Raw genomic sequence first — 18,806 nt, forward strand, 5'->3', positions numbered from 1 at the left:
ATCGTGATTCAATTGCTTTGCATATAGTTTGCATTGTTTCAATTACATTGCATCTTCATTTGCATTATTTATACATTGTTTTGTATATACTGCATATCATCTTGCATCCATTCTTGCACTATTATGCATGTTGTTAACGATATTGTACCTGCTGAGTTGTTTTCTTTACAGGCACGATATTGTATGTACGGTTCATTTGAGGCTGGTGCAACCAGACGAGCCGCACAGGTATTGTATCCTCCGAGCGAGACGTATTGAGAATTGCATAATTCTCTTACATCCTTTCTGCATTACAGTGTAGTTTGGTGTATGCTAGCTTAAAACTGTCGCACGTTATGCTTCGTTACAGCTTTCTTTGCATGATCATAAGTTATGCTCGGCTTCATGCATTGTCTTGCATTTTGCCTCCTGCCTTCGGGCGCATATCTTGTTTGTCTTGCATGTTTGTCTAAGTCTTCGGCCTTGTCAAAAATGGGTCGTCTCTAGGCTTTGACATTCACTCCCGTCATTGTTATGACTTTCGAGTTCTGTCAAAGAGGGGCAACTGTAGACACCCCATTTTTAACCATCCTCAAGACTTGGACGTCACCATTGGAACACTTGGTGATTACCCTTGTTTGTGTTCGTTTGGAGTTCCCGGAGGTCTCGGCTACGCGCCTTGCCTCAGGATCCCCGAATTCGACTGTTTAGTGTCTGGTTTTACACCAAACACTTGTTTTTTTTGCCTTGGAGGGGCAGGGAATGCCTTGTGAGGCATCCCCACACATCACTGGCCATGACCAGAGGCCACCGGCTGGTGTTTTGCTGCCATCGGCAATCTATATTGCCGGTCAGCATTCTTTGTTGCCGGCCAGCACTCCATTTTGCCAAAATGGCATTTTTGGGCAGCCGACTACTGTTCATCTGCTTTTGCAGATATTTTATTACAGCTGTCTTGCATTTGGCTCCCCTCCATACACGTGTATGGAGGGATCTCTCTCTTTAGAAGCTTGTCTTGTAAGCTTTACAAGACAAGAAGCTCTATAAGGGGAACCCCTCTCTCCCTTGCTTAGGGTTAGACAGTTTAGAGATTTTAGACAGCCATATTAGGGTTTTGAGTTCTAGGGTTAGGATTGATACATATCCTATCTCTATATCTCCCTCTTGTGTGTGTTTAAGTGTGTTTGTGTCTTACTATTGCACACAAACACATAGTGTTTCACCTTCCCTTAGTTTCTGAGGTTCCAAGAGGTTGTTCTTGAGGTTCTTGAGTGGTTTCAAGCTTGGAGGAGCTGTTGGAGCTTCATCTTTGAAGAAAGTCAACAAGGGTAAGAAACTAGTCCCTTTATTCCCCATTTTTGCATTGTATTTTTACCTATCTTAAAATTATTTTTGAGCTTAGTGTATAATATAAAAAAGTTCTGTTTTTAGGCCCTCTAAATAGTTTGTTTAGAGTGTTTTGTGGTTTGGAGGTGTTTGACCCCTCTTAGGCCTTGAAAGGCCCCATTTTGTGCTATTTTGAGTGAGCTCCGAGACCTTGATGTTTGGGCCTCCTCACCACTGAAATCTTGAGGGATTTCAGAGGTGAGGATGGTGCCTTGAGGTCCCAAGAAGGAGAGGGCCACCCCCTCTCCTTATTGTCCTTGAAATGGACCATTTTTGGCCTCTTGAGGGAGCATCTAGCTAAGCTTCATGTTGACCATGCCTTGGCTGTTTTTTGTGCCTATTATATCATAATATGCCTCTATTTATTGTTGGTTTTGGTACACCATGCATGCTTAGCATACCTACCTTGTAATGCCACTTTGTTGCCTTAACATGCCTTAGGTTGTAAACCTTTGTTCAAGCTTGTTTTAGGCTTAGTTTTGTGAAGCTTCTATGCTTATTTTAACATGCTAGAGGTCTGTCCATAGTTGTTTGGGTCGGCCATGGCATGCATTGTATAGCCCCTTTGCATTTTTGGCTTGTTAGCCTTAAGTGTACGAATGTATAGCATGTATCCTTGCCTTAATTTAATAGGTTGGGACCATTTTTCATGTAATTTCAGTCCCTTTGACATGCTTGTATGCTTGCCTTGGACACCTCTTTAATGCTTTGAAAGCTTGTGTAGCATGTTCCATGTTTTGGCCATTGTACATGCCTTTGAATTTGAGCCACTTAGATGCCATCTAGGCCCCCCCCCCTTTGCATGGTCTAGGTCTGTCTTGAACCTATTTTAAGTCCTCTTAGCCTTGTGAGGCTTGGTTGACTTAGTCATGGTTCAAGTCCCTTTGACTTGCTTCAAGTACTTGGGCCATTTATTGCATGCTTATTCTATTTTGTTTACTTGGTTTGGCACCATCTTAACATGATTTTCAATGTTTATCTTGCATGCCATTAGTCCATATTATGCCTCTTTCAAGTGTGCTTGAGAGTCCCTCTTTTGTGCCTAAGTGTTGGCCCTTAATCATGTGCGTGTGTGTATATGTTTAGTCCTTTATTTTGGCCACTTTGGCCACTGTTTTGGGCCTTATTAGAGTCGCCTAAATCATGTTCAGTTCCATCTCTTTGTTTGTTGCATGTACTCCTTGTATGTTGTAGCATATTGGTGAGTTGTTGAATAATTGAACTTGCATGATTGAATGAAGTCACGTGTTTGTTTACATACTTAAGCACCCACATTATGCCTTGCATAATTGTTGGTGGCATTATCTCATGGCTTGCATGCTTGTTTGCTTGTTTGCATAGTTGGTATGCCTAGTGTACATCACTCGCATTGCATTGCTATGTTGCATGCTAGCTCGCACGATTAGGATTGCATTGCATTGGCATGCATGCTCTACCTCTTGACCAAGTCATGATGGAGGTCGAGTCCCATTGGTTTGTTGGTTTGCATTGCATTTGACATCAAAACGTGCACACTTGGTCCTTTGGGCCATCACGCATGGAAATGCGCGATTGATGGTCCGAGAACCAAGGAACATGTCCCTTTGAGTCATTAACATGATAAGGGGCATGATTGGTGCATATATGCCTTGAATTGTATTGCCATGCTCTGCCTTGCCCTCTGTTGCTGTCAATTGCAGATTCTGCAGGAGCTTTCTGCCGACCGACAGTGCTAAGTGCCGACCGGCAATCCTCCTTCTGCCGATAGCTTCACCAATGGCCGGTGATTACATGCTACTGCCGGTGGGCATTCTACCCAGCCGATGGCATTCCCCAGCATCCAGAGAAGCAATCCTGAGGTTTTGGCAGCCTCCAGAGGAGTAAAGAAAGGAAAACAGAGGCAGCCTATGCATGGCGGTGCACTTCCGAGCAAGATCCGAGCACGCATTGCATTGAGCTCTCTTCCTGAGGCGGTTTACTATTTTTCCTAGCTTAGTTAGTTTGTTAGCTAATTAGGCAATTTGTAATAATTAATTAGCTTGTAGGTTAATTATCTGTATTATTCTTTTGGTCCCTTCGTGTGAGGATGAATCTGTAATAAGTGTGGGTGAGTGTGTGCATGTCTTCCAACCTCCACTTCTTTCTTCCCTTTTATTTACCTGCTTATGATGGTAGATTAGGGCATGTTTAACTTGGCATACCTTATGCTATGCATGCGTGCATCCATGCATTTGTCTTGCATGCACCAGGCTCGGTACATCATGCTAACTGCATTTGTACTTCAATTCCAAATTGAATACGTGCATCAATTGACTACATTTCACATGCCATGCTTAGGTTAGCCGAGCCTATTCTAGTAACATCTTTGTATGCGATGCATTAGGCATTTAACATGGACTTGGATCATGCATTAATTGCTAACATGTTCCTATTTTTTTAGCTCGGAGTACTATGTAACTGGTTATGCTTTAGCATCTCGCATGTGTGTGAATGTTAACATGATAGCATGATTACCATGTGGCTAGATGCTTATGTGTTATAAACTGTTTGAATGCCTGTGGGTGAAGGTTGGATTGCTTGAGTTGGAATAATTCGTTGAAATCCGTGTTTTAGCCTACTCGCGAGTAGCAAAATCCAAAACATTTTCCAAAACAAACGGATATGCAATGCTTATTTCCAAATTAGGCGATTTAGTCTATACTTGTGTGCTGTGTGCATAACATAGTAATTCTAGGCTAATAAATGGAATAAGAACACATAAAGTTTTCAAAGCTAGATATCACGGTTAGTAGAGGCCGATCTTCGGATCGGGCGAGAGGGGGTGCTCATAGCTGACCTTCCCCAATCATACCCAAGCTCCCGAGCCGAGGCAACTTTGGCAATGACGGACACGTGGCCTTCGGCACCGAGTCAGGGTTTCCTAAATTTCCCCATTAAAAAAATATTTAGGTGGCGACTCCGTATCTGGCAAAACAGTCCATGTTTGGCACTTCTTTCAAAAAATCTATTTTTCTCAAAACGATTTGCCGGATTTGGACTCTTTGGTTCAGATTAAGAACCGTGACAATTCGAGAGTCCGAACTATAGTAAGCCCGCAGATGAACAGAACGGGACTCACCCTCCCGGGCCGTTTGGGAGACGTCTACAGAGGGGTATGGTACCCTTGATTATTAGCACAGTCAGTTCTCTAGGTGCTAACTGGAAGGGTATGACACCTTTGATTCTAAGCGCGGTCAGTTCTCCAGTCGCCAGCTGGAAGGGTATGATACCTTTGATTCTCAGTGCGGGGCATAACACCAACAATCACAGCACATCAAGGCATAACCAACATGTATAATGCATATACATAAACTATCAAGACACCAGCAATGTGTTAAAGCATAAGAACACATGACCATCTCCTTCTGAGCAAATATACACATATATAATGTATCTAGCACTTCATCACTTACGATGTTCAATTAATCAATGGCAGAATGCAAACCCGACAATTCTACACAACCGTGTCATCCTCCACCGATGACCAAGGACAAAACCTCTAGATGCATATAGTTAGTACATCTATTAAAAGACTTAAATATCATGAATCATAAACCCAACAACAATATTAACATCAGAGTTAAAGATACAACTTCTACATGTGTGTTCAACACTCAAGATACAACAATCCAATTCTCAAACTTATTTCGAAAACACTTCCCACATTTTCACAAAAACGATTCCATTTCCTTTTTGTTATCACAAAACCAACTCTACTAATCTTGTTTCCATAAAATCAACTCCAAAGCCATGGTTAATCCTTTAGGTATTAACACCCTTACCACACTCATTTTGACAAAAGAGATTTACACACAATGGTCAACAAACCCATTATAATTTTCCCAACCAAAAATATAATTTAGGGCTTTTCTTCTATTAACTACAACATGCTAATTTATATTTTAATTAGCCAAGACAACAATCAATGAAGCCAAAACCATTCTCCACACAACCAACCCTAGCTTTATTTCATGATTTTCAAACAAATCCAACATGATACAATTTTCATGCAATACAAAAATTACCACATGTCTATCTATAGACGGAGTATTGAAAAAGAACAAGGAGAATCCCTACCTCAAATGGAGAACTCAAAAGGAGAAAATGACCCGAAATCAAAGTGCTCCAAATCCCAAATTTCTTGGATCACAACGAAGCCCTCGACGATCAACACACTTCTTACAAAGGCCCAAGGTGAGGAAAACACTCTAGCTAGATCAATCCTAAGAGAGAAGTTAGGCTTTAGAGTGAGGTTCTCTCCAATGGAGGTTTTGAAAAAGTAAGAGAGAGAAAGGAAATCAAAAAGTGAGCAAAAAGGTCGGATCTCGGCTTTAAATAAAAGTCGCCCCGCTCGAGCGTCGAACTCCACGCTCAAGCGTCACACACAAACTCCCGCTCGAGCGTCAAACCTCACGCTCGAGCGTCCAACACTACAGAGGAAGTACAGGGAAGGTGATTTTCCCGCTCGAGCGCCGAAACCCCCGCTCAAGCGGAGAGGCCAAAAACTGGGCAAAGATACTAAGTTCTAAAACATCACCAACTTATTCCCAACAAGCCCAACACAACCCAAAACTCTAAGATAAAGAGTAAGGGATAGAAAAGAGGATAAGGAACAACAAATCTACGGAACCAAGTCCGGATTACAGTTCAATAACAACAGGGAATACCGGGATCGCTATATTGACGATATATTTGGAAATTAAATAAAAAAGGAAGTTGAATAGAAAAATAACTTGAATATAAATGGAAGTCGAATAAAAATAAAAATGGAAGTTGCAGAAAATCAAAAATGGGTGTTCATTCAAGAAACTACTATACCTTAACGATCTATTTGGAAATTAAATAAAAAAGGAAGTTTAATAGAAAAGCAAATCGAATAAAAATGGAAGTTGAATAAAAATAAAAATGAAAGTTGCTTAAAATTAAAAATGGAAGTTCAATCCATAAACCACTATTCCTTAACGATCTATTTCGAAATTAAATAAAAAAGGAAGTTGAATAGAAAATTAAATTTAATAAAAATGGAAGTCAAATAAAAATAAAAATGGAAGTTGCAGAAAATTAAAAATGGAAGTTCATTCAAGAAATCACTATACCTTAACGATCTATTTGGAAATTGAATAAAAAAGGAAGTTTAATGGAAAAGTAAATTGAATTAAAATGGAAGTTGAATAAAAAAATAAAATAAAAGTTGCATAAAATTAAAAATGGAAGTTCAATCCAGAAATCACTATACCTTAACGATCTATTTGGAAATTAAATAAAAAAGGAAGTTGAATAGAAAAATAACTTGAATAAAAATGGAAGTTGAATAAAAATAAAAATGGAAGTTGCAGAAAATTAAAAATGGAAGTTCATTCAAGAAACCACTATACCTTAACGATCTATTTGGAAATTAAATAAAAAAAGAAGTTTAATAGAAAAATAACTTGAATAAAAATGGAAGTGGAACAAAAATAAAAATGGAAGTTGCAGAAAATTAAAAATGGAAGTTCATTCAAGAAACCACAATACTTTAACGATCTATTTGGAAATTAAATAAAAAAGGAAGTTTAATAGAAAACCAAATTGTATAAAAATAGAAGTTGAATAAAAATAAAAACAAAAGTTGCATAAAATTAAAAATGGAAGTTCATCCAGAAACCACTATACCTCAACGATCTATTTGGAAATTAAAAGAAAAGGAAGTTTAATCGAAAAGTAAATTGAATTAAAATTGAAGTTGAATAAAAATAAAAATGAAAGTTGCATAAAATTACAAATGGAAGTTCATTAAAGAAACCACTATACCTTAACGATCTATTTGGAAATTAAATAAAAAATGAAGTTTAATAGAAAAATAATTTGAATAAAAATGAAAGTGGAATAAAAATAAAAATGGAAGTTGAAGAAAATTAAAAATGGAAGTTCATTCAAGAAACCACTATACCTTAACAATATATTTTGAAATTAAATAAAAAAGGAAGTTTAGTAGAAAAGTAAATTGAATAAAAATGGAAGTTGAATAAAAATAAAAGTGAAAGTTTCATAAAATTAAAAATGGAAGTACAATCCAGAAACCACTATACCTTAACGATCTATTTGGAAATTAAATAAAAAAGAAGTTGAATAGAAAAGTAAATTGAATAAAAATGGAAGTCAAATAAAAATAAAAATGGAAGTTCATTCAAGAAACCACTATGCCTTAACGATCCATTTGGAAATTGAATAAAAAAGGAAGTTTAATGGAAAAGTAAATTGAATAAAAATGGAAGTTGAATAAAAATAAACATGAAATTTGTATAAAATTAAAAATGGAAGTTCAATCCAGAAACCACTATACCTTAACGATCTATTTGGAAATTAAATAAAAAAGGAAGTTGAATAGAAAAATAACTTGAACAAAAATGGAAGTTGAATAAAAATAAAAATGCAAGTTGCAGAAAATTAAAAATGGAAGTCCATTCAAGAAAGCACTATACCTTAACGATCTATTTGGAAATTAAATAAAAAAGGAAGTTGAATAGAAAAGTAACTTGAATAAAAATGGAAGTGGAATAAAAATAATAATGGAAGTTGCCGAAAATTAAAAACGGAAGTTCACTCAAGAAACACTATACCTTAACGATCTATTTGGAAATTAAATAAAATATGAAGTTTAATAGAAAAGTAAATTGAATAAAAATGAAAGTTGAATAAAAATAAAAGTGAAAGTTGTGTAAAATTAAAAATTGAAGTTTAATCCAGAAACCACTATACCGTAACGATCTATTTAGAAATTAAATAAAAAAGGAATTTGAATAGAAAAGAAACTTGAATTAAAAAAGAAGTCGAATAGAAATAAAAATGGAAGTTGCATAAAATTAAAATTGGAAGAGCATTCAGGAAACCACTGTACCTTAACCACCTATTTGAAAATTAAATAGAAAAGGATGTTGAATAGAAAAATGACTTGAATAAAAAAGGAAGTTGAATAGAAATAAAAATGGAAGTTGCAGAAAATTAAAATTGGAAGTTTATTCAAGAAACCACAATACCTTAACGATCTATTTGGAAATTAAATAAAAAAGGAAGTTGCAGAAAATTAAAAATGGAAGTTCATTCGAGAAACCACTATACCTTAACGATCTATTTGGAAATTAAATAAAAAATGAAGTTTAGTAGAAAAGTAAATTGAATAAAAATGGAAGTTGAATAAAAATAAAAGTGAAAATTGCATAAAATTAAAAATGGAAGTTCAATCCAAAAACCACTATACCTTAACGACCTATTTGGAATCTAAGTAAAAAAGGAAGTTGAATAGAAAAAAAACTTAAATAAAAAAAGAAGTTGAATAGAAATAAAAATGGAAGTTATAGAAAATTAAAAATAGAAGTTCTTTCAAGAAACCACTATACCATAACGATCTATTTGGAAATTAAATAAAAAAGACGAAGTTTAAGAGAAAAGTAAATTGAATAAAAATGGAAGTTGAATAAAAATAGAAATGAAAGTTGCAGAAAATTAAAAATGGAAGTTCATTCAAGAAACCACTATACCTTAAAGATCTATTTGGAAATTAAATAAAAAATGAAGTTTAATAGAAAAGTAAATTGAATAAAAATGGAAGTTGTATAAAAATATAAATGAAAGTTGCAGAAAATTAAAAATGGAAGTTCATTTAAGAAACCACCATACCTTAACGATCTATTTGGAAATTAAATAAAAAAGGAAGTTTAATAGAAAAGTAAATTGAATAAAAGTGGAAGTTAAATAGAAATAAAAATGGAAGTTGCAGAAAATTAAAATTGGAAGTTCATTCAAGAAACCACTATACCCTAACGATCTATTTGGAAATTAAATTAAAAAGGAAGTTGAATAGAAAAATATCTTAAATAAAAATGGAAGTGGAATAAAAATAAAAATGGAAGTTGCAGAAAATAAAAATGCAAGTTTATTCAAGAAACCACTATACCTTAACGATCTATTTGGAAATTTAATAAAAAAGGAAGTTTAGTAGAAAAGTAATTGAATAAAAATGGAAGTTTAATAAAAATAAAAGTGAAAGTTGCATAAAATTTAAAATGGAAGTTCAATCCAGAAACCACTATACCTTAACGACCTATTTGGAAATTAAAGAAAAAAGGAAGTTGAATAGAAAAGGTACTTGAATAAAAAAAGAAGTTGAATAGAAATTAAAATGGAAGTTGCCAAAAATTAAAAATAGAAGTTCATTCAACAAACCACTATATCATCACTATCTATTTCGAAATTAAATAAAAAAAACGAAGTTTAATGAAAAAGTAAATTGAATAAAATTGGAAGTTGAATAAAAATTATAGCGACCCCGGTCTTTCTCCTTTTGGTTGTTGTATCCGGACTTAGGTTCCCTGGATTCTCTCAATGTATAATTGTGGTTGTCATCCTTTATTTTCTCTTTTTGAGTTATCGGAATGTGTTGGGCAGGTTTATTTTAGATTGGTTGGGTTTGGAAACCAGGTGTTACTGTCCAGAATTTGGATTGGTCGCTCGAGCGAGAGTTTGGTCGCTCGAGCGAGGGTTGGGTTTTGTGTCTGGTGGCTCGAGCCAGGGTTTCTTCGCTCGAGCGAGAGTTTGCGTCTAGTTTAGACCTGAGAGCAGTGTTTCTTAGCTCGAGCGAGAGTTTCTTCGCTCGAGCGAGGCTTTCCTGTGTCTGGTCGCTCGAGCGACCAAGTCTTCGCTCGAGCGAGCCTGTCCAGTTTAAATAGGCAGCAGCGGGTTTTGATCAGTCTTTTCATCCTCTTCTAGTTTCCAAACCCTAGGTCCGACTTCTCTCTCTCTAAACTCATCTTCTTTCTAGGTTTTCATCTACTTCTAGTGTGAATCCATCTTAAGTTCTTTGTAAGAAAGATAGAGGGCGGCTTGGGCTGCATTCTAATCTGAAAATAGTGGATTTGGAGCACTTGGACTTTGGGTCATCTTCTCCATTTTTGTTCTTCGTTCAAGGTAGGGATTCTCCTTGTTTCTTTTCAATACTTCGTCGATAGATAGACATGTGGTAGTTTTTGTATTGCATAAAAATGGTATCATGTTGGATTTGTGAAAATCATTGGGACTGAACCTGGGGTTGGTTGTTGAATTTGGGTTTATTATCATTAGTTGTGGTTTGGGCTAATTGGAGTGTTAATTAGCATGTAGTTGTTGAAAGGAGAGGAAACCCTAATTTCTTTTATTTGATTTAATAAATTAATTGAGGGGTTTTGATCTTTGGGAAAATACTTAGGTATTTTGAGTCTTAATTGTGGTTATTGTTGTTTGTTGATGTTAATTGGGCCTTTTTGGTCAATATTGAGAAAGAGGAAGGAAAGACCCTAAGTTATTGTTTATGACTTAATGTGCATAATTAGTTTGAAATGGCTTTGAAAAGAATGTAGCCAATTTAAATGAAGTATGGCTTTTGTCCATGGGAATGATTTTTGTGAAAACAAAGGAAGTAGAATTCATTTTGTGAAATGGGAAAGGTATTTTGAAACAAGTATAATAAAATTGGAATGTTGTATCTTGAGTATTGAACACACTTGTGTGGGGTATAGCTTTAACTACCATGTTCATGTTGTTGCTGAGTTTTGTAATCTCATGTTAGTTGGGTCTGTTAGTAGATGTATAATATGCGTGCATCTGGAGATTTTGGTCATCAGTGGAGGATGATAAGGTTGTGTTGAATTGTTATGTATATATTACACCATTGTTGATTGAACATCATATGTAATGAAATGCTGAATTACATTATATTTGTATACCGGTTGGGGAGAAGAGAGGGGTTGTACTCCAGTGTGTGTGAGAAGATAGGGGATGGACTCCACACACTTATGTGTTCAGCGCTTATAATCAGAGGTATCATACCCTTCCAGCTAGCGCCTGGAGAACTGACGCGCTGATAATCTAAGGTACCATACCCTTCCAGCTAGCGCCTGGTAAACTGGTAGATTGTGGTGAGAAGTGTATCTTTGCTTACTACACATATAGCTAGTAGTGCAGTGTTGTTTTGTTATTGTTTCAGTGTATCTGGAAACATTGTGGATTGTATTTGTTACAGTGTTGGAGGGACGAGTTGACTCATTGATTGATTTTATGTATGTAGTTGAGTTGTTCTCTTTTTATAGAGGTGTGCATGGATAATTATGATATAATTGGAATTGTATTGAAATGCCAAATATGTTTTGAAAAGGCACATCTGTTGTATGTGTGGCAAATGAAAGAGTAACGGGCTTAATGAATCTATTTTTCTAAGTAGTTGTTAAGGTTATAAAGATTGGGAACGTGGGTTAAACAAAGGAAAAAGGAAGGAGAAATCGCTTATAGCGGTGAATTAAATGATTGTTTTCAAGAAAAGTTCATATATATATTCATATATATATTTTGTATAAACTGTCACATTATTATTCTAGTATGAGAATGGGTGTTCATGATCATAGCTATCTGTAATGTTGTTATTGTTAAGGAGCATGTTGAGTTCTCTACTGGACTATATGTTCATCCCACGTTGTTGAATCTTTTTCAGGTGTTTAGCAGGGTGTGCTACAAGTTTGGATCTTCTTATTTGTTGGCCACGGGGCCTCAGTTATGTTGGCGGAATGCCATTGTTGTAAAGGGTTACACCCTTCTTCTTGTACTTTTAATGATGTAAGCCCAAGGGCAATTTATTAAGTTAGTTCATGTAATATTTACTTGCATACGAATGAGAGTATTGTTAATCACTTCTACGGATTGAATGTATGAGTTTATTTCCGCATGTTATCTCTGAAATTAAATTAAGATAAAGAATTTGGTAATGACTCCGAGTAATAAAAAGTGGGGCGTGACAAAAATAGACATGAAAGTTGCAGAAAATTAAAAATGGAAGTTCATTCAAGAAACCACCATACCTTAACGATCTATTTGGAAATTAAATAAAAAAGGAATTTTAATAGAAAAGTAAATTGAATAAAAATGGAAGTTGCAGAAAATTAAAATTGGAAGTTCATTCAAGAAACCACTATACCTTGACGATATATTTGGAAATTAAATAAAAAAGGAAGTTGAATAGAAAAATAACTTGAATAAAAATGGAAGTTGAATAAAAATAAAAATGGAAGTTGCTGAAAATCAAAAATGGAAGTTCATTGAAGAAACCACAATACCTTAACGATCTATTTGGATATTAAATAAAAAAGGAAGTTTAATAGAAAAGTAAATTGAACAAAAATGGAAGTTGAATAAAAATAAAAATGATAGTTGCATAAAATTAAAAATGGAAGTTCAATCCTGAAAACACTATTCCTTAACGATCTATTTGGAAATTAAATAAAAAAAGGAAGTTGAATAGAAAAGTAAATTTAATAAAAATGGAAGTCAAATAAAAATAAAAATGGAAGTGGCAGAAAACTAAAAATGGAAGTTCATTCAAGAAACCACTATACTTTAACGATCTATTTGGAAATTGAATAAAAAAGGAAGTTTAATGGAAAAGTAAATTGAATTAAAATGGAAGTTGAATAAAAATAAAAATGAAAGTTGCATAAAATTAAAAATGGAAGTTCAATTCAGAAACCACTATACCTTAACGATCTATTTGGAAATTAAATAAAAAAGGAAGTTAAACCGAAAAATAACTTGAATAAAAATGGAAGTTGAATAAAAATAAAAATAGAAGTTGCAGAAAATTAAAAATGGAAGTTCATTCAAGAAACCACTATACCTTAACGATCTATTTGGAAATTAAATAAAAAAGGAAGTTTAATAGAAAAATAACCTGAATAAAAATGGAAGTGGAACAAAAATAAAAATGGAAGTTGCGGAAAATTAAAAATGGAAGTTCATTCAAGAAACCACAATACTTTAACGATCTATTTGGAAATTAAATAAAAATGGAAGTTCAATAGAAAACCAAATTGTATAAAAATAGATGTTGAATAAAAATAAAAACGAAAGTTGCATAAAATTAAAAATGGAAGTTCATCCAGAAACCACTATACCTTAACGATCTATTTGGAAATTAAAAAAAAAGGAAGTTTAATCGAAAAGTTAATTGAATTAAAATTGAAGTTGAATAAAAATAAAAATGAAAGTTGCATAAAATTAGAAATGGAAGTTCATTAAACAAACCACTATACCTTAACGATCTATTTGGAAATTAAATAAAAAATGAAGTTTAATAGAAAAATAACTTGAATAGAAATGGATGTGGAATAAAAATAAAAATGGAAGTTGAAGAAAATTAAAAATGGAAGTTCATTCAAGAAACCACTATACCTTAACAATATATTTTGAAATTAAATAAAAAAGGAAGTTTAGTAGAAAAGTAAGTTGAATAAAAATGGAAGTTGAATAAAAATAAAAGTGAAAGTTTCATAAAATTAAAAATGGAAGTACAATCCAGAAACCAGTATACCTTAACGATCTATTTGGAAATTAAATAAAAAAGGAAGTTGAATAGAAAAGTAAATTGAATAAAATTGGAAGTCAAATAAAAATAAAAATGGAAGTTGCAGAACATTAAAAATGGAAGTTCATTCAAGAAACCACTATACCTTAACGATCTATTTGGAAATTGAATAAAAAAGGAAGTTTAATGGAAACGTAAATTGAATGAAAATGAAAGTCGAATAAAAATAAAAATGAAATTTGCATAAAATTAAAAATGGAAGTTCAATCCAGAAACCACTATACCATAACGATCTATTTGGAAATTAAATAAAAAAGAATGTTGAATAGAAAAATAACTTGAATAAAAATGGAAGTTGAATAAAAATAAAAATGGAAGTTCATTCAAGAAACCACTATACTTTAATGATCTATTTGGAAATTAAATAAAAAAGGAAGTTTAATGGAAAAACAAATTGAATAAAAATAGAAGTTGAAAAAAAATAAAAATGAAAGTTGCATAAAATTAAAAATGGAAGTTCATTCTAGAAACGACTATACCTTAAAGATCTATTTGGAAATTAAAAAAAAAAAGGAAGCTTAATCGAAAAGTAAATTGAATAAAAATTGAAGTTGAATAAAAATAAAAATGAAAGTTGCATAAAATTAAGAATGGAAGTTCAATCCAAAAACCACTATACCTTAACGATCTATTTGGAAATTAAATAAAAAAGGAAGTTGAATAGAAAAGTAACTTGAATAAAAATGGAAGTTGAATAAAAATAAAAATGGAAGTTGAAGAAAATTAAAAATGAAAGTTCATTCAAGAAACCACAATATCTTAACGATCTATTTGGACATTAAATAAAAAATGAAGTTTAATAGAAAAGCAAATTGAATAAAAATGGAAGTTGAATAAAAATAAAAATGAAAGTTGCATAAAATTAAAAATGGAAGTTCAATCCAGAAACCGCTATACTTTAACGATCTATTTGGAAATTAAAAAAAAAAAGGAAGTTGAATAGAAAACTAACTTGAATAAAAATGGAAGTTGAATTAAAATAAAAAATGGAAGTTGCAGAAAATTAAAAATGGAAGTTCATTCAAGAAACCACTATACCTTAACGATATATTTGGAAATTAAATAAAAAAGGAAGTTCAATAGAAAAGTAACTTGAATAAAAATGGAAGTGGAATAAAAATAAAAATGGAAGTTCATTCAAGAAACCACTATACCATAACGATCTATTTGGAAATTAAATAAAAAAAGGAAGTTTAATAGAAAAGCAAATTGAATAAAAATAGAAGTTGAATAAAAATAAAAATGAAAGTTGCATAAAATTAAAAATGGTAGTTCAATCCAGAAACCACTATACTTTAACGATCTATTCGGAAATTAAATAAAAAAGGAAGTTGAATAGAAAAATAACATGAATTAAAATGGAAGTTGAGTAACAATAAAAATGGAAGTTGCAGAAAATTAAAAATGAAAGTTCATCCAAGAAACCACAATACCTTCACGATCTATTTGGAAATTGAATATAAAAAGGAAGTTAAATAGAAAAGTAACTTGAATAAAAATGGAAGTGGAAAAAAAATAATAATGGAAGTTGCAGAAAATTAAAAACGGAAGTTCATTCAAGAAACCACTATACCTTAACGATCTATTTGGAAATTAAATAAAAAATGAAGTTTAATAGATAAGTAAATTGAATAAAAATGGAAGTTGAATAAAATAAAAGTGAAGGTTGGGTAAAATTAAAAATTGAAGTTTAATCCAGAAAGCACTATACCTTAACGATCTATTTAGAAATTAAATAAAAAAGGAAGTTGAATAGAAAAAAACTTGAATAAAAAAAGAAGTTGAATAGAAATAAAAATGGAAGTTGCATAAAATTAAAATTGGAAGAGCATTCAGGAAACCACTGTACCTTAACGACCTATTTGGAAATTAAATAGAAAAGGAAGTTGAACAGAAAAATGACTGGAATAAAAAAGGAAGTTGAATAGAAATAAAAATGGAAGTTGCAAAAAATTAAAACTGGAAGTTCATTCAAGAAACCACTATACCTTAACGATCTATTTGGAAATTCAATAAAAAAAGGTAATTGAATAGAAAAATAACTTGAATAGAAATGGAAGTGGAATAAAAATAAAAATGGAAGTTCATTGAAGAAACCACAATACCTTAACGATCTATTTGGAAATTAAATAAAAAAAGAAGTTTAATAGAAAAGTAAATTGAATAAAAATGGAAGTTGAATAAAAATAAAAATGAAAGTTGCATAAAATTAAAAATGGAAGTTCAATCCAGAAAACACTATACCTTAACGATCTATTTGGAAATTAAATAAAAAAGGAAGTTGAATAGAAAAATAACATGAATAAAAGTAAAAGTTGAATAAAAATAAAAATGCAAGTGGCAGGAAATTAAAAATGGAAGTTCATTCAAGAAACCACTATACCTTAACGATCTATTTGGAAATTAAATAAAAAAGGACGTTTAGTAGAAAAGTAAATTGAATAAAAATGGAAGTTGAATAAAAATAAAAGTGAAAGTTGCATAAAATTAAAAATGGAAGTTCAATCCAATAATCACTATACCTTAACGACCTATTTGGAATCTAAGTAAAAACTGAAGTTGAATAGAAAAGAAACTCGAATAAAAAAAGAAGTTGAATAAAAATAAAAATGGAAGTTGCAGAAAAGTAAAAATAGAAGTTCTTTCAACAAACCACTATACCATAACGATCTATTTGGAAATTAAATAAAAAAATGATGTTTAAGAGAAAAGTAAATTGAATAAAAATGTAAGTTGAATAAAAATAGAAATGAAAGTTGCAGAAAATTAAAAATGGAAGTTCATTGAAGAAACCACTATTCCTTAAAGATCTATTTGGAAATTAAATAAAAAAGGAAGTTTAATAGAAAAGTAAATTGAACAAAAATGAAAGTTGTATAAAAATAGAAATGAAAGTTGCAGAAAATTGAAAATGGAAGTTCATTTAAGAAACCACCATACCTTAACGATCTATTTGGAAATTAAATAAAACAGGAAGTTTAATAGAAAAGTAAATTGAATAAAAATGGAAGTTAAATAGAAATAAAAATGGAAGTTGCAGAAAATTAAAATTGGAAGTTCATTGAAGAAACCACTATACCCTAACGATCTATTTGGAAATTAAATAAAAAAGGAAGTTGTATAGAAAAATATCTTGAATAAAAATGGAAGTGGAATAAAAATAAAAATGGAAGTTGCAGAAAATTAAAAATGCAAGTTTATTCAAGAAACCACTATGCCTTAACGATTTATTTGGAAATTTAATAAAAAATGAAGTTTAGAAGAAAAGTAATTGAATAAAAATGGAAGTTGAATAAAAATAAAAGTGAAAGTTGCATAAAATTTAAAATGGAAGTTCAATCCAGAAACCACTATACCTTAACGATCTATTTGGAAATTAAAGAAAAAAGGAAGTTGAATAGAAAAGGAACTTGAATTGAAATAAAAATGGAAGTTGCCGAAAATTAAAAATAGAAGTTCATTCAAGAAACCACTATATCATCCCTATCTATTTGGAAATTAAATAAAAAAACGAAGTTTAATGGAAAAGTAAATTGAACAAAATTGGAAGTTGAATAAAAATAGACATGAAAGTTGCAGAAAATTAAAAATGGAAGTTCATTCAAGAAACCACTATACCTTAACGATCTATTTGGAAATTAAATAAAAAAGGAAGTTTAATAGAAAAGTAAATTGAATTAAAATGGAAGTTGCAGAAAATTTAAATTGGAAGTTCACTTAAGAAACCACTATACCTTCACGATATATTTGGAAATTAAATAAAAAATGAAGTTGAATTGAAAAATAACTTGAATAAAAATACAAGTCGAATAAAAATAAAAATGAAAGTTGCAGAAAATCAAAAATGGAAGTTCACTAAAGAAACCACAATACCTTAACGATCTATGTGGAAATTAAATAAAAAAGGAAGTTTAATAGAAAAGTAGACTGAATAAAAGTGGAAGTTGAATAAAAATAAAAATAAAAGTTGCATAAAATTAAAAATGAAAGTTCAATCCAGAAAACACTACACGTTAACGATCTATTTGGAAATTAAATAAAAAAGGAAGTTGAATAGAAAAATAACATGAATAAAAATGAAAGTTGAATAAAAATAAAAATGGAAATGGCAGAAAATTAAAAATGGAAGTTCATTCAAGAAACCACTATACCTTAACGATCTATTTGGAAATTAAATAAAAAAGGAAGTTTAGTAGAAAAGTAAATTGAAGAAAAATGGAAGTTGAATAAAAATAAAAGTGAAAGTTGCATCAAATTAAAAATGGAAGTTCAATCCAAAAACCACTATACCTTAACGAACTATTTGGAATCTAAGTAAAAAAGAAAGTTGAATAGAAAAGAAACTCGAATAAAAAAAGAAGTTGAATAGAAATAAAAATGGAAGTTGCAGAAAATTAAAAATAGAAGTTCTTTCAAGAAACCACTATACCATAACGATCTATTTGGAAATTAAATAAAAAAATGAAGTTTAAGAGAAAAGTAAATTGAATAAAAATGGAAGTTGAATAAAAATAAAGGTGAAAGTTGCAGAAAACTAAAAATGGAAGTTCAATCCAAAAACCACCATACCTTAACGACCTTTTTGGAATCTACGTAAAAAAGGAAGTTGAATAGAAAAGAAACTCGAATAAAAAAAGAAGTTGAATAGAAATAAAAATGGAAGTTGCCGAAAATTAAAAATTGAAGTTCATTCAGGAAACCACTATATCATCACTATCTATTTGGAAATTAAATAAAAAAACGAAGTTTAATGGAAATGTAAATTGAATAAAATTGAAAGTAGAATAAAAATAGACATGAAAGTTGCAAAAAATTAAAAATGGAAGTTCATTCAAGAAACCACTATTCCTTAAAGATCTATTTGGAAATTAAATAAAAAAGGAAGTTTAATAGAAAAGTAAATTGAACAAAAATGGAAGTTGTATAAAAATAGAAATGAAAGTTGCAGAAAATTAAAAATGGAAGTTCATTTAAGAAACCACCATACCTTAACGATCTATTT

Source organism: Camellia sinensis, chromosome 2 (genome assembly GCF_055761805.1).
Source record: "Camellia sinensis isolate YWXY chromosome 2, ASM5576180v1, whole genome shotgun sequence".
Taxonomy (NCBI): Eukaryota; Viridiplantae; Streptophyta; class Magnoliopsida; order Ericales; family Theaceae; genus Camellia; species Camellia sinensis.